This window comes from Lissotriton vulgaris, chromosome 1_1 (genome assembly GCF_964263255.1).
Source record: "Lissotriton vulgaris chromosome 1_1, aLisVul1.2, whole genome shotgun sequence".
NCBI classification, from domain to species: Eukaryota; Metazoa; Chordata; class Amphibia; order Caudata; family Salamandridae; genus Lissotriton; species Lissotriton vulgaris.
Genome location: NC_141685.1, coordinates 282,853,897 through 282,877,241, shown reverse-complemented (window position 1 = coordinate 282,877,241; position 23,345 = coordinate 282,853,897). Strand labels below are relative to the sequence as shown.

Sequence of the window (23,345 nt, the reverse complement as noted above, 5' to 3'; positions counted from 1 at the left end):
TCACAGAAGTTAGGACTCCTAACTTTAGGACTCCTAAATGCCTTCTGTGAATACCGAAAGTCTTAAAATTAGGATTTTCCTCAATTTAGTAGTAGTAAAGTTAGGACTACTAACTTTAGGACTCCTAAATGCCTTCTGTGAATACCGAAAGTCTTAAAATTAGGATTTTTTTCAATTTAGTAGTAGTAAAGTTAGGACTCCTAACTTTACTACTACTAAATTGAGAAAAATCCTAATTTTACTACTACTAAATTGAGAAAAATCCTAATTTTAAGACTTTCGGTATTCACAGAATGCATTTAGGAGTCCTAAAGTTAGTAGTCCTAACTTTAATGCTACTAAATTGAGAAAAATCCTAATTTTAAGACTTTCGGTATTCACAGAAGGCATTTAGAAGTCCTAAAGTTAGGAGTCCTAACTTCTGTGAATACCGAAATGAGTAAATTCATTCTGTGAATACCAAACGTAGTAAGTGCATTCTGTGAATGCCAAAAGTAGTAAATTCATTCTGTGAATACCAAAAGTAGTAAGTGCAATCTGTGAATACCAAAACAGTAGTAAGTTTCGGAATGAGTCTTAAGTTCATTCTGTGAATCGGGCCCCATGTTGTCAGTCGGATTGAAATATTGGCTACAATATATGAAAATAAAAGATCGAGGAAGACACGTTGAAAACAGGCACTCCAGAAAGATTACGATATTGTTGTTCTGGAAACAAAGGGCCCGATTCACAGAATGAACTTAAGACTCAATCTTAAACTTACTACTATTTTGGTATTCTCAGAATACACTTACTACTTTTGGCATTCACAGAATGAATTTACTACTTTTGGTATTGACAGAAGTTAGGATTTTGTCTTAAGTTTGTCTTAAGACAAACTTAATACATACTTAAGACAGACTTAAGACAAACTTAAGACAGACTTAAAACAGACTTAAGATAGACCTAAGACAGACTTAAGACAAAATCATAACTTAAGTCTGTCTTAAATCTGTCTTAAGTTTGTCTTAAGTCTGTCTTACGTTTGTCTTAAGACAAACGTAATACAAAATCCTAACTTCTGTGAATACCAAAAGTAGTAAGTTCATTCTGTGAACACCAAAAGTAGTAAGTGCATTCTGTGAATGCCAAAAGTAGTAAGTGCATTCTGTGAATACCAAAATAGTAGTAAGTTTAGGATTGAGTCTTAAGTTCATTCTGTGAATCGGGTCCAAAGATATCAGAATGAGACCAGGAACACAAGAGAGTGTCTTTGAAGTCCATACTACACAGTCAAGGTCTAACAGTCTGACCAATGTATTAAAAGGGTCACTGCTAAATGCAATTTCTGTTGTCCTGAAGATGGTCTGAAGGAGTTATATGATAGAAGACCGAAACGTCGACTATACAGTTCATTTCCCCACGTGTGGATGTACTTTTAGTGACTGTTTTCCTCATGATGATATATGTCACTTTCTTGATTTTAGTAGGAATGGACCTTTTTTACATATGAAGTATAGGTTAAAATGCTTTGTACCTTTTTCATTTGTACACATTGAAATCAACTTTAGTGTTTAATATACCCTATGAACTTTGAAATATAAATGAGAAATATATTCATCAAAAGATTTCCCCGTGTTTGTTGTGGTTGATCTGATTCTCTGTGCATTGACTGCTTCAATTACTGAATTCATTCAGATTGGTTCAAAATGTATAGATATTGAATCGTATTAATTCAAATCTGAAGAAAAATCAATTTTTCAAATAAAACCCTTGTAGGCACCTTGTACCTGATACTATTAGTATTGCCCAAGCCTCCAAGGGTATATTGGGTTCTCCCACTTTATCATTGCATTTACAATGCGATGCACTATGGCGCAAGGATAGACTAATGCGTGACGCATCTGTCGCCGTAAGGGTGACGCAGTGTTGGAGTTGTGTCGCAAGTGTGACGCAAATCCAGCGCTGCTCTGGGGTGCCTTATACCTAATATGCTGCATCACTCACGCCTGCTTCACGCAGGCGTAAGGATTTGACGCAGCCGGACATAAAAGTGACTCAGTAAAATCTTGTAGATTTCACTGCGTCACTTTTACAGGGCTTCTTTGCGACGGAATGTCCACCCTGCAAACATCATACCTGACGCAGGTATAATGTAGCACTGGGCTTTACAATGTGACGCATCTAACTAGAGGCGTCACATTGTAACTATGTTGCAGAGTGGCGCATTGTTCACACAGCCGCTGCGTCACAAAAGTGACGCAACGGCGGTGTAAAAGTGTCACAAGGAGCTTGTAAATCTGCCCCTAAATATATATATATATATATATATATATATATATATATATATATATATATATATATATATATATATATATATATATATATATATATATATATATTCACTGAAAAAACCATAGGTTTCACACCAGTTATAGTTAGGAATTAGCATTTAAAAAACCTATTAAATTCACTGACAAAACCAGTTATAGTTAGCTGGAAATTTTACTGACATAAAACCATTGAAATTCCCACGTTATAGTTAGTTGGACTCACTATAACTTGCGCGCCTGCAATGCACTGCTGATGACGTCACATATTACATCACTCATGACATGGTCAGTGACATCACTCATGACATCACTGATGACACCATCCTTGTGACAGAGTGACAGACCTAATTTCAGTGTAATGTAACGCTTGAAACAAATATTCAAAAATAGAAACAAACATTTTCAAAAAAATGGAGATACCCAAACCAGTAACAACAACCAATTCAGTAATTCCACCATCTATATACTCATCCACTCATTCACCAACAGTTCTATATAGTCACTCATATATATACTCACTCATCATATGTAGTGATACACCTATACATCCTGTTACACATCAGCAGTCATCCAAAAGTTACTCACACACATACTCACACATGCACATAAACTATTGAACATCCATTTATTTGCATATACATTTATACACACACTACCACCTTACTTCTAAGGAAACTTACACATACTTACTCTCTTAAACAATCACTTATAGAAACACATACTTATTTAAACAGGAACTCCTACAATCTCTCACTATATATACTATACTCACTTATATACATCAATACTCACATATACTAGATTAAAACATATGTCGTTAGTAATGAAGACACTAGTGAGACAGTCATTCACTCACTAACACACACATATACACACTCGTCCACCCATACAGTCCTGCACATATTCTGTCTTCAAAACACATACAAACAGTGAGTCAGTCACCAACCCCTGCAGCCACTTATACACAAAGAGAAACACTGATACAAACATTTAAATATTTAAACAATACTCGCTAATATATGTATTCACTAAGATACACTTAATAAGCCAGTTAACCAACCAATTTTTTTTAAAAAAAACATCCATTTACACACTTATTTAAACATTTATTCTTCCATCGACCTTTACAAATACATATATAAAACAAATTTATTTTTCAGAAAGACACACATTCACTGGATGGTGTCATCAGTGATGTCATGAGTGATGTCACTGACCATGTCATGAGTGATGTAATATGTGACGTCATCAGCAGTGCATTGCAGGCGCGCAAGTTATAGTGAGTCCAACTAACTATAACGTGGGAATTTCAATGGTTTTATGTCAGTAAAATTTCCAGCTAACTATAACTGGTTTTGTCAGTGAATTTAATAGGTTTTTTAAATGCTAATTCCTAACTATAACTGGTGTGAAACCTATGGTTTTTTCAGTGAATTTCAAAGGTTTTTTAAATGCTAATTCCTAACTATAACTGGTGTGAAACCTTTGGTTTTTTCAGTGAATTTCAAAGGTTTTTTTAATGCTAATTCCTAACTATATAAGACCTGAAAGCCCACCAGGAATCTCCAGTATGCGCCAGGGGACTGCATTGCAGAGAGGTGTAATGAAGCCACAACCCTTTTTACACCTCTCTGCAACGCAGCCCCCGTGCATGTTTGTAGAGGGGGGACTAATTCCCCTTGCATACTGGGGGTCCCTGGATCATATCTGCCCAAACACCGATATTCCGAACGATTGTAAATGACTTTTCTTGAGAAACATTTGGATTTGGATTATCATGTCCTATACTTTGGAATTTTTGAAAGACTGACTTTGAGGATGCTATAAATTACTCAAGTCTGCCCGAATTGTGTGGGTAAAATTGATACCTAGTCACTTTTAATAAGAATATACTTATGTCTCGTCTAACATTTGGAAGAAATATCTAGTTATATGACAACGGGATACCGACATAACTTGAAGGAAATAAGAACGCCCTGAAGAAGTTCTGTTGTACAGAACGAAACGTTTCGGCTGGCGGTGGTACATAAACTTAAGGAAAATAAAAGCATTTGAATATACACCAAGATTCAGCGCTTCAATAAGTACTCTAAGTGATATGATTTGATTGGACTCATTGTGAAAGTGGTGCTGTGCCAAACTTTGGAATATTCTCCACTACTCTCTACTACTTACTCTCTCCTACTCTCTACTACTCACTCTCTACTGCTCTCTACTACTCACTCTACTACTTACTCTCTACTACTCTCTACTACTCACTCTCTACTACTCTCTACTACTCACTCTACTATTCACTCTACTACTCTCTACTACTCACTCTGCTACTCTCTCTACTGCTCTCTACTACTCTCTACTACTCACTCTCTACTCTCTATTACTCACTCTCTACTCTCTACCTCTCTACCTCTCTCTTCTTCTCTCTCTACTAATCTCGACCTCTCTACCGCTACCTCTCTACCTCTCTACCTCTACACCTCTACCTCTCTACCTCTCTCTACACGCACACATATAGACATATATGCATATATATATGTGCATATGCATTTATATATATGTATGTGTATGTATAAAAAAAACAACTAAACATTTTTTTTTCTAAACAGCTACTTTTAAAACTGTCATTCTTTTTTCCCATGGTACGCTCCCGGGTACGCGCACCCGTGCGCGTACCGGGCGCTCCCCCCGCGAAAATCAAAAAAAAAAAAATTTTTTTTTTTGCCTTGCGGGGCCCTTTTATGGCCCCCACATCAAACCTAGGGGGTCAGGGGGGGTCTACTCTGCCCCCTTATGTTCATTTCCCTCTTTGTTTTGGCCACCTCTTGTGTCTCGATTTTACCGAGACACAAGATGGCGGCCGCTCCGGACTGTTTAGAATGTTTACAGACACCCGAGAGCCAATCAGCTTTCCTCGCGCAAGTCGCGTGGCGCGCACGGTACGCGCACCCGTGCGCGTACCCGTGCGCTGCTATAGATATATATATTTTTTTGAACCTTAATTACTCAAAATCCACTGGAGCACATATCTTGAGACATAGCAAAGGCACATCGGGCTACCAGTCCCTACAATTTTGCCAAGTTTGGTGGAAATCCATTCAGCCGTTCGGGCTAAAAGTGAAATCGACCGCCCTATGGAAATTAACATGGGGAAAACGCGTTTTGGGACCCCCCTTTTATCTCGGCCCCCGCTTGACGAATCCCCCCCAAACTTTCAGGGAAGGACCGGACCGCCATGAGACCATTTTCCTGAAAATTTCAGGCAGATTCGTCAACCGGCGCCAAAGTTATTCAAAATAGAATGTTGAGATTTAACATTGAAAATTATCCTAACTATAACTACCTACTGGCGACCGCCAGTAGGTAATATATATATATATATATAGATATATATATATTAAACACACGAGGTTGCCCACAAAGGAAGGGCCCACACAGGTAACTTTGGCTTCAAATCTTTAATGGAGGTTGCAATGCGGGAGCAAGACACTGCAAGCGCTGAAATCACACAGTCTTAGCCCGACGCGTTTCGTGCTACCAAGCACTTCCTCATGGGCTGTGGACATGATTGCAGGAATCGGCAACGGCCATTTTTCGAGCACCTATATATCCTCTACATCCCGCCTTAGTGGGCGTGGCCACCCGCGTGGCCTGTTGGTTATTGTAGTGCTGTTCATTACCCTCAAGTGAGTCGCCATCCCGTTCCTTGAGTAAAAAGTCTTGATAATTGTCCCAAGTGGGTTGCGATGCACTGTCCAGCCACCTCACATGCACCTTCATACCTCCATAAATTGCTTCCTGTCCCAAGCAAGCGAGCCGGCTGGCATCGCAGCGGGGCTGCTCACATGCAGCGGGGCTTCTTCCGCGGCTCAGGCAAAAGCCGCTCTTTATTAAACACACGAGGTTGCCCACAAAGGAAGGGCCCACACAGGTAACTTTGGCTTCAAATCTTTAATGGAGGTTGCAATGCGGGAGCAAGACACTGCAAGCGCTGAAATCACACAGTCTTAGCCCGACGCGTTTCGTGCTACCAAGCACTTCCTCATGGGCTGTGGACATGATTGCAGGAATCGGCAACGGCCATTTTTCGAGCACCTATATATCCTCTACATCCCGCCTTAGTGGGCGTGGCCACCCGCGTGGCCTGTTGGTTATTGTAGTGCTGTTCATTACCCTCAAGTGAGTCGCCATCCCGTTCCTTGAGTAAAAAGTCTTGATAATTGTCCCAAGTGGGTTGCGATGCACTGTCCAGCCACCTCACATGCACCTTCATACCTCCATAAATTGCTTCCTGTCCCAAGCAAGCGAGCCGGCTGGCATCGCAGCGGGGCTGCTCACATGCAGCGGGGCTTCTTCCGCGGCTCAGGCAAAAGCCGCTCTTTATTAAACACACGAGGTTGCCCACAAAGGAAGGGCCCACACAGGTAACTTTGGCTTCAAATCTTTAATGGAGGTTGCAATGCGGGAGCAAGACACTGCAAGCGCTGAAATCACACAGTCTTAGCCCGACGCGTTTCGTGCTACCAAGCACTTCCTCATGGGCTGTGGACATGATTGCAGGAATCGGCAACGGCCATTTTTCGAGCACCTATATATCCTCTACATCCCGCCTTAGTGGGCGTGGCCACCCGCGTGGCCTGTTGGTTATTGTAGTGCTGTTCATTACCCTCAAGTGAGTCGCCATCCCGTTCCTTGAGTAAAAAGTCTTGATAATTGTCCCAAGTGGGTTGCGATGCACTGTCCAGCCACCTCACATGCACCTTCATACCTCCATAAATTGCTTCCTGTCCCAAGCAAGCGAGCCGGCTGGCATCGCAGCGGGGCTGCTCACATGCAGCGGGGCTTCTTCCGCGGCTCAGGCAAAAGCCGCTCTTTATTAAACACACGAGGTTGCCCACAAAGGAAGGGCCCACACAGGTAACTTTGGCTTCAAATCTTTAATGGAGGTTGCAATGCGGGAGCAAGACACTGCAAGCGCTGAAATCACACAGTCTTAGCCCGACGCGTTTCGTGCTACCAAGCACTTCCTCATGGGCTGTGGACATGATTGCAGGAATCGGCAACGGCCATTTTTCGAGCACCTATATATCCTCTACATCCCGCCTTAGTGGGCGTGGCCACCCGCGTGGCCTGTTGGTTATTGTAGTGCTGTTCATTACCCTCAAGTGAGTCGCCATCCCGTTCCTTGAGTAAAAAGTCTTGATAATTGTCCCAAGTGGGTTGCGATGCACTGTCCAGCCACCTCACATGCACCTTCATACCTCCATAAATTGCTTCCTGTCCCAAGCAAGCGAGCCGGCTCGATAATATGCTCTATGGAATTCCAATTGAAGCCCATGTTAGATGTCCTTCACATTTAACATCGGCTTCAATTGGAATTTCATAGAGCATATTATCAAGCCCATTATCGCCGTTTTAGCGGCAGTTTTATGCTGCTAAAACAGCGATAATTTTATCGCCTGTCTTGATAATATGCCCCCTGATTCCTTTGGGAACCATAAGCAGGAACAACAGACTGATACTAGTTTGCATACAGCCTCATTAGCCCAAAACTGAAAACAAACATGAAGAGGTTAGCAGACCCCATGGAAACAAACCCACACCACAGCACAGCATCTACCACAGTGGTGTAACATTTGCCCTCCAGACCCTGTGGTGCAGGAGGTGCCCCTGAGCTCCAGGGAGGCCCTTCCAGCTCAATGCATGGGTGGAGGGCCCCTGGCCTGAGAGCTCCTGACTGGGCCTGGGGGGAAGGGTCTCCATGTTCTTTGCAGGCCCCCCCTCAAGTTTTGTTAGAAGAACACCTCGTTCCCCACCTACTGCACCTGAAGTATTTGTAGACTACTTTGTAGCCAGTGCAGGCCAGGAATGATTTCAAGGTAGCCACAATCGGCCATAAGATAATTTTCGATTGCAGTTATCTATCTAAATTGGTTACAAGTCAACTACGCTGATCGTGGTGTGCATTATCAAGGTGATCCCACCTTGAGGTTGTTGCCACCTTAAGCAAAAGGAGTTAAAGGCGCAGTCTTGCTATTTAAATGTGATGCCTGCAGACTGGGGAGTCCACTGTCATTGTTGCTAGTGACCTGCTGAGCTCCAGATTAGCGAAGACCTTTTTACTGTGATCTCCCCCTACTCTGTTTATTTCTGGGCCAGAACGTGCAACCCTTAGGATGAAGGTGTCCAATGTAGACCCAAGAAGGCTGGTTCAGTGCCAGATTTTGAGGATAAGGACTGACTATGCACCTTTACCGTATATGCATAACCTGTAATTCTGGCATGGTTCTGCTCCACTGGACCTAGGTTGGACACCCCTGACTTATAGGGTATCAACTAAATATATGAAGATGATGATGGTGAAGCAATCTTGGTCACTTAGATATGGAACTTTGGGTCTGTGACTTTCTCTAGTGCCTTGTAGACCAGAGCGGAGCTACTTTTGTGGTTTAAAGCTCACAGAAAAAAGGGGGTAGAGAAGGCACTAGGTCCAAGGTATGGCACCAGACGCCATCAGGATAAGAACATTGGCTGTGTAAGCCCTGATGGGAGTTCTGTACCTTTCGTGAGCAGATGAGACCTAATAAGGATTCCTAGGGGCATATTTACAATAACTGGCGCATCCCTGCAAATCAGCAGGGATGCGCCAGTTATTGTGCGCCACAGCTCCGCCATCATGGATGTGCCGCCTTTACAATGTGGCGCACCATGGGGCAAAAACGGCACAGATGCGTGACGCATCTGTGCCGTAAAAGTGGTGCATTGCTGGAGTTGGGTCGCAAGCGCGACGCAGCTCCAGCAATGCTCTGGGGGCTCTATCTAGTTAATGGGCCGGAACACCCACCCCTGCAGAGGAACGCCTACATGTGGAGCAGGGATTTACAATGTGACGCATCTCCCAGATGCGTCACGTTGTAAGTACCCCCGCACCATGGCGCAGGATTTGCGCTGCTGCTGCGTCACAAAAGTGACACAACAGCGGTGTAAATGAGGCGCAAGGGGCTTGTAAATCTGCCCCAAAGTGTCTAGGGAATTAGGCTCACGCAGAGGAGCTATACGAAAGGGGAGAGAGTGGCATCTGATGTAAGCTGCAGCCTCTAGGCACCAATCCTGAATAGTAGAGAATAGAAGCACATTGAACACAATATATTTCGGTTGCACATCTGCTGACCACTGTGATACAGTCTGCCGAAGCACCAAAACTACGGGGCAGATTTACAAGCCCCTTGCGCCACTTTTATGCCGCCCTTGCGTCACTTTTGTGACGCAGCGGCGGCGCAAAAGATGCGCCATGGTGCGGGGTATTTACAACGTGACGCATCTCCCAGATGAGTGAAATCTACAAGATTTCACTCAGTCACTTTTGGGCCCATGCTGCGTCAAAACCCTGCGCCTGCTTGAAGCAGGCGTAAGGATTGACGCAGCATTGTACACATAGGGCCCCCCTGATCATTGCTGGAGCTGCGTCGCGCTTGCGATGCAATTCCAGCAATGCGCCGCTTTTATGGCACAGATGAGTGACGCATCTGTGCCGTTTTTGCCCCATGGTGCGCCGCATTGTAAATGCGGCGCATCAAGGGTGGAGGAGCTGTGGCGTACAATTACTGGCGCATCTCTGCCAATATGCAGGGATGCGCCAGTAATTGTAAATCTGCCCCTACATCTGCAGAACAGCCACAACTGGTACGTATTCAGTGAAAAGATGGAGTAAGTATCAGCAGGAGTAAGAAAGCACTGGTCAGCACGTGTGCAGCATGAAGAACACAAGCCCACGCCAGGGAAGACTGCCCACCTCACCATGCCTGCTGGGTGGCCACATACCGTGTGGTTTCCGCACAGCCCTGCAGCTCACCACTAAACACCTCCTCCCTGGGCATCGCGCGAACACTTGCCATCTCTGGGCGCCAAGAACAATTCTGCTTTGATCAATGAAAATGCCGAGCGTGTGGCCAAATAATGAAGGCACTTATTGATAAATTAAAACCAGCTGCTCGCCCACCAGCATGCCAGCCGGGGTTGGCAGAGCACGCGGTCTTAAGTCAGAAGGGCTGCGGGGGCCTCCCGCCTCTGCCAATGTATATAGAGATAACTTTAATCACTAGTATATGCAGTAGACCTTTGTACTCTCTACCATTCCTATGTGGCTCTTAGAGTATATCCATTCGTATCCCTTCCCTATGTATATAGAGATAACTCTAATCACTAGTGTAAGTAGTAGACCGTTGTGCTCTCTACCATTCCTATGTGACTCTTAGAGTATATCCATTTGTATCCCTTCCCTATGTATATAGAGATAACTCTAATCACTAGTATATGCAGTAGACCTTTGTATTATCCACCATTCCTATGTGACTCTTAGAGTATATCCATTCGTATCCCTTCCCTATGTATATAGAGATAACTCTAATCACTAGTTTATGCAGTAGACCTTCGTATTCTCTACCATTCCTATGTGACTCTTAGAGTATATCCATTTGTATCTCCTCCTTGTGTGACTTTACATCTTGTACATTTGCAATTTATTTCTGTTTGTATCCTTTATGTAACGCTTGTAATCCTAAGTCCTTATGTTTTTCAACTGGTTCTTATGTAAAGCGCTCTGACACCTTCGAGTAAAGTTTGCGCTATATAAAATCGCATAAATAAATAAATAAAATAAATAAATAAATAAAAGTCTCAGACAACAGAAGTCTGGATCAGAACCCGCGGGTTCAACGAATGACCGAGTTTATTGATAACGGGGAATTCATCTGCATGCGGGAACCACGCTACTGTCTGCGCTGCAATCAGGGCCACTACTGTCTGCGCTGCAATCAGGGCCACTACTGTCTGCGGCACTGCAATCAGGACCACTACTGTCTGCGCTGCAATCAGGACCACTACTGTCTGCGCTGCAATCAGGACCACTACTGTCTGCGCTGCAATCCGGAGGCATTACCAAGTGATGTATTGCCCCTGATAGCGGGTGATTTTAATACGACTTTCGAGCCACTAGGGCACAAGGACTTGAGTCTAACGGAGGAGGAAGACTCCAGGTGGGGGGTTCCTGTACTTGAGTTGGAGCCCATAAATAGATGGACAGAGGACGCAATGCAACTGAAAGGGCTATGTCTTGGTAACCAGCTAAGGGCAGCTAATGGACGAACAACTTTGGACAGGAATGGAACTAGAACTTATGATAATGGTCTAAGGTCTATCTGAATAGATTATTTGCTTGTCCATTTACAATTGTGGCACTCTCTTGTGGATATGGAGGTGAAAAACCGCATTGAGAGTGACCACAATCCTTTGACTTCACAATTTAGGTTGGGCCTAGAGGGAGGGGGGAGTAGTAACCCAGGGCGCACAGGGCGTTGAAATTGCCCTGTCGAATGATGAACGCCACCTTAAGTGGTGTAATGTCACCAAGAATGCAGATGCCCTGACTGCTATTAGGAGCAAAGTCGAGGGGGCACTGGAAATCTTGGAGACAGGTGCACTCAATGGGGTAATGAATCCCTCCCTTCTGGATACCCATAATAATCTACTTGCTAAGCTCTGGAAATATTTTCGTAAATCAGGCTCAGATAGTAACAAGCTAAGAAAGAAGCCTGAGAACTGGTATAATGCAGCCTGTAGGCAATCACGTGTCGAGTTGAGCTTTGCATTAAAAGCAAGGGATCCTATTAAAGTAAGAGTGGCACGTGGAAATTACAGAAAACTCAGGCCACTGCAAAAAAGGCATGGGAAGAGGGTAAATGGAGGGAATTTAAGGAAGCGTGCGCAGCTAAAGACTCAAAATCATTCTGGGACATTTTTAAATGGGATAGGGGTGGGTGTCCGGATTGCCCGCAGAACAATGTTGCCCAAGATTCGTGGGTTCATTATTTTGTGACGCAATACGCATGTAGTAGCGGCGACGATAGTGAAAGCATTCCCCCTTTCATTTTTTACAAAGATGATGCTTTTAGTCTAGGGAACGTAGATAGGGCATTAGACTCAGTAACTGAGGGACGAGCCCCGGGGATGGACTGTATTCCTGCCTATGTGCTTTTAAACTATAGGCAACGTTGGCGGAAATACATTTTCTATTTAGTAAATGCTATAGCCCAAGGGATAGTTGTCCCCAACTCCTGGAAGGGAGCAGAAATTGTGCCTGTGTACAAGAAAGGGGACAAGGCTCAAGCAGGCAATTATAGGCCTATCAGCCTTATAGACTCTATTCAGAAGATTATGAGCCGTCTTGTCTTGGGGAAAATTCAGGCATGGATGGAGGACAATAACATCTTGAACCCACTCCAGGCTTTTTTTTCGCCCCAAGACAAGTACGTTTGACCAGGTATTCCGGTTTGTTATCCGCTACTGGAGGACAGTGGTATTGGGGAAAGGGACATTGTATGAAGTGTTCTTGGACTTGAGGGCGGCCTTCGACCTGGTGCCGCGCCAAAAACTGTGGCGAGTCCTGGAGGAATTGGGGATGGCCCCGGAACTGTTGACTCTGGTTGTGCGTTTGCACGAGGACAATTTTGCCCGGGTCCGGTGGGGGCTAAGAGGAGAGGTGACGGAAACCTTCCAGGTTGAGCGGGGAGTGCGGCAGGGATGTGTCATGGCACCCACCCTGTTCTCGCTCTTCGTGAATGGGGTGGCGGACTACCTCTCCTTGGAACCAACTGATGCCCCTGTGATGGCGGGTAATCGAGTCCCAATCCTTATGTTTGCGGACGACACTCTGATAGTCTCCAAGACACCGAGTGGCCTTCAACGGGCACTCAGTCGTTTTGGAGAATTTTGTTGTTCGCACGGACTGGAAATAAACACTGCTAAAACAAAGTTTATGGCCCTTAATGATCGGAAACCGTCCAAGACCTTTAAACCATACAGAGGAAGCATGGATATGGATAATTGCCCACTAGAGCAGGTCGATGCCTTTACTTATTTGGGGGTGACCCTGCAGAGGGACATGCGCTGGAATAGCCAACTTGATTTGGCTGTACTAAAGCACAAGCAGCAGTCAGGTCTCCTTCTGAAAAAGTTTAAGAACTCAATAACGAAACCGATAAGTCCATTTCTCGAGATATATGGTACGAATGTATTAAGCTCGGTCCTCTAGGGTTACGAATTATGGGGATTCGAGAAGCTTAAGAGTCTGACATTGGCAGAAAATTAGTGCTTGAGAAAAGCCATAGGTGTCCCGCAAAGTACTCCTTTAGTACCATTGAGGTGGGATCTTGGGAGGAAAGTAGTTAAAGACTTAGCTACTCTGCGTTCATTATTGTATTGCTGCAGAATATGGACGACTGAGGAACTTTTGCATTATGCTCAGGGTCTAAAAGATATTATTGAAATAGACTCCTTCCAAAAAATAACTTGGCTGAAGGAAATTAAATCCCTGTTAGTAAGATTGGGAATGAGAGAACTGTGGGATGACCCCGCAAATGCAGTATTTCCCTCTAAGAAGGTTTTGAAAGCAAGTTACTGGGAGATGACTATTACAACGTTTGCAAAAGGTCTCTCTTCTCACCTTACAGGTAGATTTCTTGAATTCAAAGCTCGACCAATGATGGAACCATATTGGGATGCTATAGAGAACCCGATTGATCGTAAGCTTTACTTTCAATTTAGGATAGGCACTCTCCCGATAAAGGTGTTTACAGAACAATGGGCAGGAACATCTGATGACGATAAATGCCCGTGGTTCAGGGACCAGCAAGAATCTGAAAGCCACATCTTGTTTTTTGTCCCAGCTATGCTGCACCTCAGAAAAAGTGGGTGATTAATTGGAGCATGGAGATATAGGGAGGCATTGAGAATTTTAGCCACAGACCCAAGTCTCCCTATTGTTATAGCTGTAGCCAAGTTCTTGAAATGGGCTTGGGTTATTCGCTCCAAGCAGTAGTTCTGCATCAGTAATGATGCTTTTTGTTTACTGCCCTAGATTACCTTAAACTGCATGGATTATCGAACAGCAAAGGAGAAATTGTTTGATTTAAAAAAAATTGTTATAGACTAGTGTTTATGTAATCATCATACTCGGCAGTTGTCCTATGGATGTTTAATCATATTTTTAACATATTCATACATATGTACTTTGGTTTTTATATTACAACTTTTATTTGCAAATATTGGATGTTTTATGAAATGCTTTTATGACTTAATTGTCGAATAAAGTTATGATTGGCAATCAGGACCACTACTGACTGCGGCGCTGCAATCAGGACCACTCCTGACTGCGGCGCTGCAATCAGGACCATTTGGGCCAGATTCACAGAATGAATTTAAGACTCAATCCTAAACTTACTACTTTTGGTATTCACAGAAGTTAGGATTTTGTCTTAAGTCTGTCTTAAGTCTGTCTTAAGTCTGTCTTAAGACAAACTTAAGACAAAATCCTAACTTCTGTAAATACCATAAGTAGTAAGTTCATTCTGTGAATGCCAAAAGTAGTAAGTTCATTCTGTGAATGCCAAAAGTAGTAAGTGCATTCTGTGGATACCAAAATAGTAGTAAGTTTAGGATTGAGTCTTAAGTTCATTCTGTGAATCGGGTCCCTGCTGTCTGCGCGATTCAATCAGGACCACTACTGACTGCGCTGCAATCAGGACCAGGCACCCTTGGGCTGCTCATATATCTACAGGTGGCAAGGGTCATCCTAGGAGATGCGCCCCAGCCGTCCTCTGGAGCTCTGTGGCCGCTGCACGAGAGCCCTTGGGTCTCACTCTTTCTGCAGAAAGGCCGCTTGAACTGGCTGTATGCCAACTTAACACTCTTTGCCTGCAATCCCGTTGTAACATCTTGGATCAAGCGCTTAGAAGCAACTTTATTGCTGTAAAATACTAGGGGGCAGATTTACAAGCCCCTTGTCCCACTTTTACGCCGCTGTTGCGTCACTTTTGTGACTCTGCGGCAGCGCAAAGCCAGTGCCATGCTGCGGGGTATTCACAACGTGACGCATCTGGGAGATGCGTCAAGTTGTAAAGCCCTGCTCCACATGTTAGCGTTCCGGCGCAGGGGGGCGTTCCGGCGCAGGAACACCTCCTAAAAGTGGCTGAGTGAAATCTGCAAGATTTCACTCAGATTTATACACTTCGGCCAGCAAGCCGTCTGGCCCTGGAGCCCCTCTTAATAACCCTTTCGACTTCCAGTTGAGATATTTCATTGTTTAAAACCTGCTTCAAATCTACTGGAAGTGGCTCCATAAGCTGTAACTAACCTCTTATTGCTGACGGTTCTGGATTAAGGTCTTCCCTATATACTTTTGAAAAGTAATCAAAAAAGGCATCTGCTATTCCTTTACTATCTGTATGGTTATACCTAACTCCACAATTTTTACTTCCTTGATGTAGTTACGGACTTGATCTTTTTTTGCTTTCCACGCTAGTTTACTACATCCCTCTTCATAGTATAAATCTTTGATAGGTATAATTGCCCCCATTATGTCTCAACTATTTTATAAAATATTTCAGGGGGAAGCTACACTGCCCGGTTCATGGAATTAGGCAACTATTATTTTAATACCAAAACCAGGGAACTCACCTAAATACATGGACTCCTACAGGCCAATATCGCTATTAAATTGCGATTACAAACTTTTTGCAAAAATTATGGCAGACAGGCTTAGTATGGTCATCATTAGATTGGTACATGAAGATCAAAAAGGCTTTATAAAGGGCAGATTTTTGAAGGAGCTTACTTTTTCGCTATTGGCGCAATAGATCTGGCCTCGGTTTACAAATCTCCCTTGGTGATAATAGCGCTCGACGCAGCCAAATCGTTTGACCGAGTAAATTGGTTTTCTTAAAGGCTCTCTTAGAACACCTTAATTTAGGGAAATGCTTTACTAATTCATTGTTATCCCTGTATCAGTCCCCCACTTCCCGAGTCTTAGTTAATGGGATTCTAACTCAGTGTGTCACAGTTATGCGTGGGACAAGGCAAGGGTGCCCTCTATCTCGTGCCCTCTATCTCCTTTGTTATTTGATTTGTATATAGAACCCCTTGCCTGCAGGATTAGAAACGCAGAAAAGATCCCCCCTTTTGTTTTGGAGGGGTGATCTAAGAAAATAGGGTTATATGCAGACGATTTAATCATCTATACCCCGAATTTACACCAGTCAATCGAGGGTCTATTAGAACTGACTAAGGAGTTTGGGCCGTTTCAGGGTATCAGGTAAATGAAGACAAGACTGAGATCATGACTTGGAATCTAAATACGGAAGGGGTGGCCTGCAAAGCTGAGATGAGGTATTTGGGGGTGAGGATTACACAGAATAGTCAATTTTTCAAAGATAAAAAGGGAAATAACTGTTACTCTTCAAGGATGGGCACACCTCCTCTCTCCCTGTTTGGTCGCATGAATTTGGTAAAGATGGTGATCTTGCCAAAAATGACTATTTTGCTTGAAAAAATTCCCCATGCGTTTAAAAAGGTTTGGTTTAATAGGCTACAGAGCGAGATTAACTCTTTTTCATGGGCCTCAAAAGGGTCTCGTTTGTCCTGGAAAAAATTAAGAATAAAACTTGGTAAGGGGGGATTGGCGGCCCCTGACTTTCAGATTTATTGGTGGGCCTTCCAGTTAAATACTGCAGAATATTGTTGGGTACCCCGGTGGATTCATCTATAGGGAAATTGTTCAGTGCAATGCTTAAGAGCAGTAATTATAATGAACAAGGCTTTATGTACAAATTTGCTGGTCCAAGGTTTTTTAAGAAGGTCAGGCTCAAGACTTTGCGAGATTCGGCGGAGCTTTGGTTTAAAATTAGGAGGCTACTAAAAATCCCATATTATAGTCACATGGCCTCGATTTGGGATGCTCCAGGGTCACCTCTCTGGTCAAAAAACGCACTCGCTACTCCATTAAGAGAGGCGGTCTTAAGCGCTGGGGTGAACTATTTCCAGATGGTAAGCTGATCGCCTGGGGGCAAGCTGAGCTGACTTGGTGTCGGAACTTTTCAAAATTTAAATATTTACAGATTCAGAGTTGGGCAAGTAAAACGGACAATGCGGTCGGAATCGAGAATGAGTTTGAAGGAAAACTTTTTTCAGATGGTTCTTTTAAAAAGGAAGTAGCCCTTTGGTACTGGCTGATACTCGAGATGGAAGACGGCCCATTTATTCTTCCGGAGGTTCTGTGGGGTTAATGCTTGCCGGACATCGCTACGGAGCATCAATGGCAAGTAACTATGGCTATGTTATATAAAATAGTTAAATCTGCAAATTTAAGGCGGAATCATCTGTTTACGATTCACAGGGCATATTGGTCACCTCGCAGACTTTCGAAATTTAAGACCGGTGGTGTGGTGGATTGCCCCAAATGTAAAAGCCCCAACGAGGACGATCTGCATATGTCATGCTTTGTCCAAATATCAGAGAATTCTGGGTGGCCGTAAGTAACTGTGTGTCACAAGTCTTGGACCAGAAGATTGAGGTAAGCCCTGAACTAATTATAACTGGAAGAAGCGATTTGCAAAGTAAAGGCAATGACGATAAAGCGAAACTTATTTTCTATGCTATTTGGTTGGCCCGAAGGGAGATCTGTAAGTTATGGGTTTCGCCAGTTTCTCCCACAGTTTTGGACTGGTTGCGAGCCATAGACACATTGCTAAATTGGATAACTTGGATCAGACAAAGAGAATACGTAGATTTTGGTTTCCTTTTTTGTCACGTTTAGGGTGAGGGAGCAAAATCAGGTTGGGTTTGGTTACTTTAAGAATAAAAAAAAGATAACTTCCAATGATTAATGCCTTTGCCTATCTCACTGGCGGATTCCTCCTACCCAGGAGGTAACTAGATAAGGTGGATGCGCTCTAGAGGAAGACTCTTTACCGCCGGGTTGGTATAGAGAAGGAATACGTTAAAAAGGGTCTCTTCACTCGAAGTAGAGTTGCACAGGCCTTTTTCTCTAAAGTTGGTATATGAGATAAAAAGCCCATGGGCGGTTTCGGTAAAGGAATGGGTGGCGAGAAGGCTAATGAGGAAAAATAGAAAGAAAAAAAAAAGATTTCACTCAGTCACTTTTAAGGCCATGCTGCGTCAAAAGCCTGTGCCTGCTTGAAGCAGGCGTAAGGATTGACACAGCATGTTAGGCATAGGGGCACCCCGAGCCTTACTGGAGCTGTGTCGCGCTTCCGACGCGACTCCAGCAATGCATCACCTTTACGGCAGCAGATGCGTCTCGCATCTGTCTATTCTTGCCCCATGGTGTGCCGCATTGTAAATGCGGCGCATCCATGGTGGCGCAAGAGGTGTCTGCCGTGAAGCACAATAACTGGAGCATCCATGCTGATATGCAGGGATGCTCCAGTTATTGTAAATCTGCCCCTGGGCACCTATGCATATTAAATGGGTTTACCATTACAAAGAAAAAGTGAAATCACTTTTTTTTAATTATTATTATTTTTTTTAATCCAGACCGTCTTTATTAGGGCTTCATGAAGCCAAAAACAATTGGGTACACAATATTCTTAACCACTTCGAACACTGAATATGAATCTCTTCCAGTAAAAAAGGACATTAAGAACCAGAGGCATTACTTTACAGTAAAACAAGGTCTTTCGGCTGCTCCAGGGCGGTACCCCACGTCCGTGGGTGTACCCCGCTACTCTAAGGAATGTTAACACGTGAAGTCAATAATGCAATTTTCAGAAGATTCCACAGCTTGTTTAGTTTCCGCTCTCAAGTAAACGTTGCATTTCTGAAGAATGGACCAGCTCGTGAAGGGCACGGACAAAAACAACTCAAGATGCTATGCTGGGCATCAGACTGGTCGACAAGTGCAGGATGGAGGTGCACTAAACCAATCAGCGAAGCTCCAAAAAGTATTTATAAATACAGCCATTGAAAGAGGTCGAGGCGATGGGAGGCCTGAAATTTAGTTATCATAATAGGATCCGCCGGACCGGTCGTATGCGCCGCTGCTCCTGCCGCCACCTCCGCCTCCGTAGTAGTCTCAGGAGCCGCCTCCATATCCGCCGCTCCTGCAATAGCTGTCTCCGCCTTCTTGAGATCCTCCTCGGTATCCTCCCCTGGATCCTCCGCGGTATCCTCCACCGCCACCGCGGTCTCCGCCGGAGGACTTACCGGCCAGGTCCACGTGGATCTGCCTTCCGTCCAGTTTCTCTCCGTTCATGCCGTGCAGCGCGTCCTTGGCGTCATCGGGGTTCCTAAAAGTGACGAAGCCGAACCCTCGGGATCTGCTGGTCTCTCGGTCCTTCACACCGACGCAATCGCTAATTTCGCCGTACTTGCAGAATACCCCCTCCATGGACTGCTCCTTGGTGTCGAAGCTCCGGCCCCCGACGAACAGCTTTCCTTCATCAGAAGACATGGTTGATTCAGATTCAGAACACGGAAGCCAAGTCAAGCTGCGGACTGCCAGGAAGTGAAGGCGAAAAAGTGAAATAACTTGACCAGCTTTATCTGGATTGCTGAGGGAGGAGGGTGTGGGGTTGAGGGGGTAGATGGTGGTGGGGGAGGGGGGATTGAGAGAGAGAGAGAGAGAGAGAGAGAGAGAGAGAGAGAGAGAGAGAGAGAGAGAGAGAGAGAGAGAAATAGCTCCCCCCAGAAAAAGTGATATTTTCTATCATAAACCCTCTCTGCCTATTCCTACTTCAGACTTTCACTACCTAGGGGCATATTATCAATAACTGCGATAAAATTATCGCCGCTTTAGCAGCAGGATACAGCTGCTAAAACGATGATAATGGGTTTGATAATATGTCCTTGTGAATTCCCATAGCAGCCCAGGTTCTGGTGTTAACCTGGGCTACTATGGGAATTCTCAAGGGCATATTATCAAGCCCATTATCGCCATTTTAGCTGCAGTTTCCTGCTGCTAAAGCGGCGATAATTTTATCGCAGTTCTTGATAATATGCCCCCAAGTTTCCTTTTTTAGGAGTTTTGGTGTTCCAGGAAATACTTCAGCTGTTTTTGTATGATTGCTAACGTATAATTCACTATTGTTTGGCATCAATTAGGCTTGAATTAGAAGACATTGGGTAATAAAATTCAAATTTCATCCTAAAAGGGGGCCCCAAAATATTTCTTTCCCAGGGCCCGAATATTCTTAGGTTTGCACTGGCTGCATCGCATCTGCCTGCAGGATTCAGAGTCTCAGAGCTATGTCACGTGTTGCACCATCTCTATCGAGTCATTAGGTGGTGGAACAACTTCCAAGGCATGAGATGGCCACCATCAGCTGCCACGCTGAGGACACAGGAGGAGGGCCCTCCATGCAGATAAACCACGTTATTCCAGAGGAACGGGCCGCATCACCCAGCACCACTGAACAAATGCACAGAGCTGAGGATATTGAACTAATCCCAATGTGTACATTGCACAACGCAACACAGCACATGCGTGATATCAACACATGTGGAACATATACAGGTAAAACCAGGAACCATATTAACAAAGTGCCCCGGGGGCGCAATGGGTGTTTGCTCCTGCTTTGTGCACCCGGCGGTACTTTGGTATTAAAGAATGGGCCACAGATGATGAACGTCCCCTTCTGTATTACCGATAGCGCTGACACACATAAAGCACCAGTCCTATCATCTGAGGGTGTTTCCTCATTTGCCTGGGGGAATGGCCCAATGCAAATGAGGGAATCGCTTTGCCTCTGTGCTTGCGCCGTATTATAGACGCGGGTGCAGAATCAAAGAAGCTGTCAGGAGGAGCTCTGACAGTACGCCACGCCACCTAACGGCAGCCCTCTAGAAGTGGGAAATTGGGGTCTCATGGATCCCAAAGATATCCCCTTGCAGGCGGCTCAAGTCACTCACTACACTCACCTGCAAGGGAATCTCTAATCCCCCTTCAAAGTGCAGGTGGGTTTCTGTCTCCACAGTGAAACACAGAGTGACTTCAAAGCAGCCGCTCGGTTTTTCACATGAATATGCAGCCCTGGGGGCAGCATGATTTCGCCTCTGACCTGGGGGCAAGGCATTCATCTTAATACGGGCGGACCTTTTAAATGATGCGCTCAGTGCAAACAAGGAAACTTTGCTGTATGTATTATATGGCCCCAGAACTGCACCAGGGTACATACCGCTGTAGCACATGTCCACTCGTACCAACATTACACAGACCACAGTCCGCTGTGTAATACATTCATTCACTTCACCCCAGGGCAAAAGTCCATCCTACACAACTGCCAAAGCAAATATAAAACCAACCTCAGCACAACCACCAACCCAGAAGACGAAAGAGGGAACCGAGCCAACAATAAGAGGATGTGGACTATATGCATCATTACTGACACCACACGGTATATTTACTAAAAACTCATGAAATGCTGCGTAGCAACCGGTGTTGCTTCGCTGTGTTGTGTAGAAGGGAGAGAGCAGGAAAGCGCCATATCTGCTAAGTATAGGCACTCTCTTGTCACTCCCTTGTGCCAGGGTCGGAGTGGCTTATAAGACAATTATGCAGTGCCGGATAGGCTGGTTTGACAGATCAGTGTGTGGGCCAGGTTCTTTTTAGCACTTTGTGGGCTTGTTTTATGGCTAGGTGAAACGGTTTTTACTGTTGAATTCCCTGATGTTACCACAAACATTGCCTGCAGCAAGCACAAATTTTAGCTGTCTCGCATACCTTGCAAAATACACATACATTGTGTTTTTACAAGTTCAAATCTGGCCTGATTTGCAAATGTTTTTTTTAGCATTCTGATTCGCTAGCAGGGGTCCTTTTTATTTTGGTGCCAGCCCTATTTTATGATCCAGTTTGACCCTGCCTAGTGCTGGTGCACAATTAGGCTGACTAGCACCATGAACACACCCTTGCACAATAGTGTGTTATAATGTATGCTATCTAGCATAGATTGTGTAGTAGAAACATACCCTTTCAGTTCAAGATACTATATTAAGACAAACTTTAAAACTTTTCCCTCTTTAGTTGTGTGCTATACAGTTCAGCACACATGTAAAGTCGGAAATGTTTTTTGAAATAAAATAATTTCTTCGAGTTAATGCTACTATAAAAATAAATTATTTTTGGTGGAAATCTCTTTCAACAGTTGTTAGTAGATAGGGCTTTGCATCAAAAACCTGTGGGTGATTAAATGGGAATGCCCATGTCCAGCCCACGGAATGCCAACCTGACGCAAAGTAATGCAAACCAGTGTGTATTGCTGTTTGTATTTCTTTCAGGTAACTTCCCAGCACATGATTGACACTGAAAAGTAAATACAAAATAAAAATATTGCATTGGCTTGCATAACTTTTGTTACACAAACCCAGCACAAAATGTTAGAAACACTGCCCCCATGTAACAATTCTCAGCTGTAGCTACATACCACTGGGGTGCCTGTAGAAAAAAGGGACCCATACAAAAAGTTGTCAGGGAACGTAGCAGAAAGAGATGAAAACAGGAAAATGAGTTGTTGCCACAGTGAAGGTAGAGAAGGAGAAGGACTTAAGAATGAGAATAGACAAGGGAACTGTGACAGGCAATAGAATGAGGAAAGAGGATGGGGCAAGCAAATTAAGCCAATAGAGAGGGTCAGAGAAGGATGACAGCAGGCCCTGACTGGCCATTGTGGACACCGGGCAATCCCCCGGTGCGCCGCAAGGGTGGGGCCGGTTTTGGGCCCTGGGGGCCGTTTTTGTTACAGGGCCGTTTTTGCAGCATAGCTGCAAAATTGGCCCTATAACAAAATCGTCCGAAAACCGGCCCCGCCAAAGAGCTCGGTCGCACCCCCAGGGGGCCGACCGAGCACTTTGCCAAGGCTGGTTTTGGTTCTCAGTCCGGCCCTGGATGACAGGCAGATACCTGCAAGGGTCCTTTCAAGAGGGACTCTCCAAGCAGCAATTCAGGACGAAATGTGTAGTCGGATAGCCTTGGCGAGCCAGAGCTGTGCATACCCAAAGCCATATGAGCTTGGTTGTAGGCGTTGCAAAGGTGTGCTAACAATATGCCTCAGAGGAATCTAGGGGCATATTATCAAGGCAAGCGAAATGTCATTATCGCCGCTTTGGTGGCTGTTTTCGGCCGCTAAGCGGCAATAATTTCATCGCCCTATTAGCAAGCTGTCGCTAACATCAGTTAGAGACAGCTTTTAG

At 44.4% G+C, this 23,345-nt stretch overlaps 1 pseudogene; it reads right to left on the bottom strand.

The window, feature by feature from the left end:
* Positions 1 to 18,876: 18,876 nt before the first annotated feature.
* On the bottom strand, positions 18,877 to 19,608 carry LOC147747061 (RNA-binding protein 3-like; annotated as a pseudogene).
* Between the last annotated feature and the right edge of the window lie 3,737 nt (positions 19,609 to 23,345).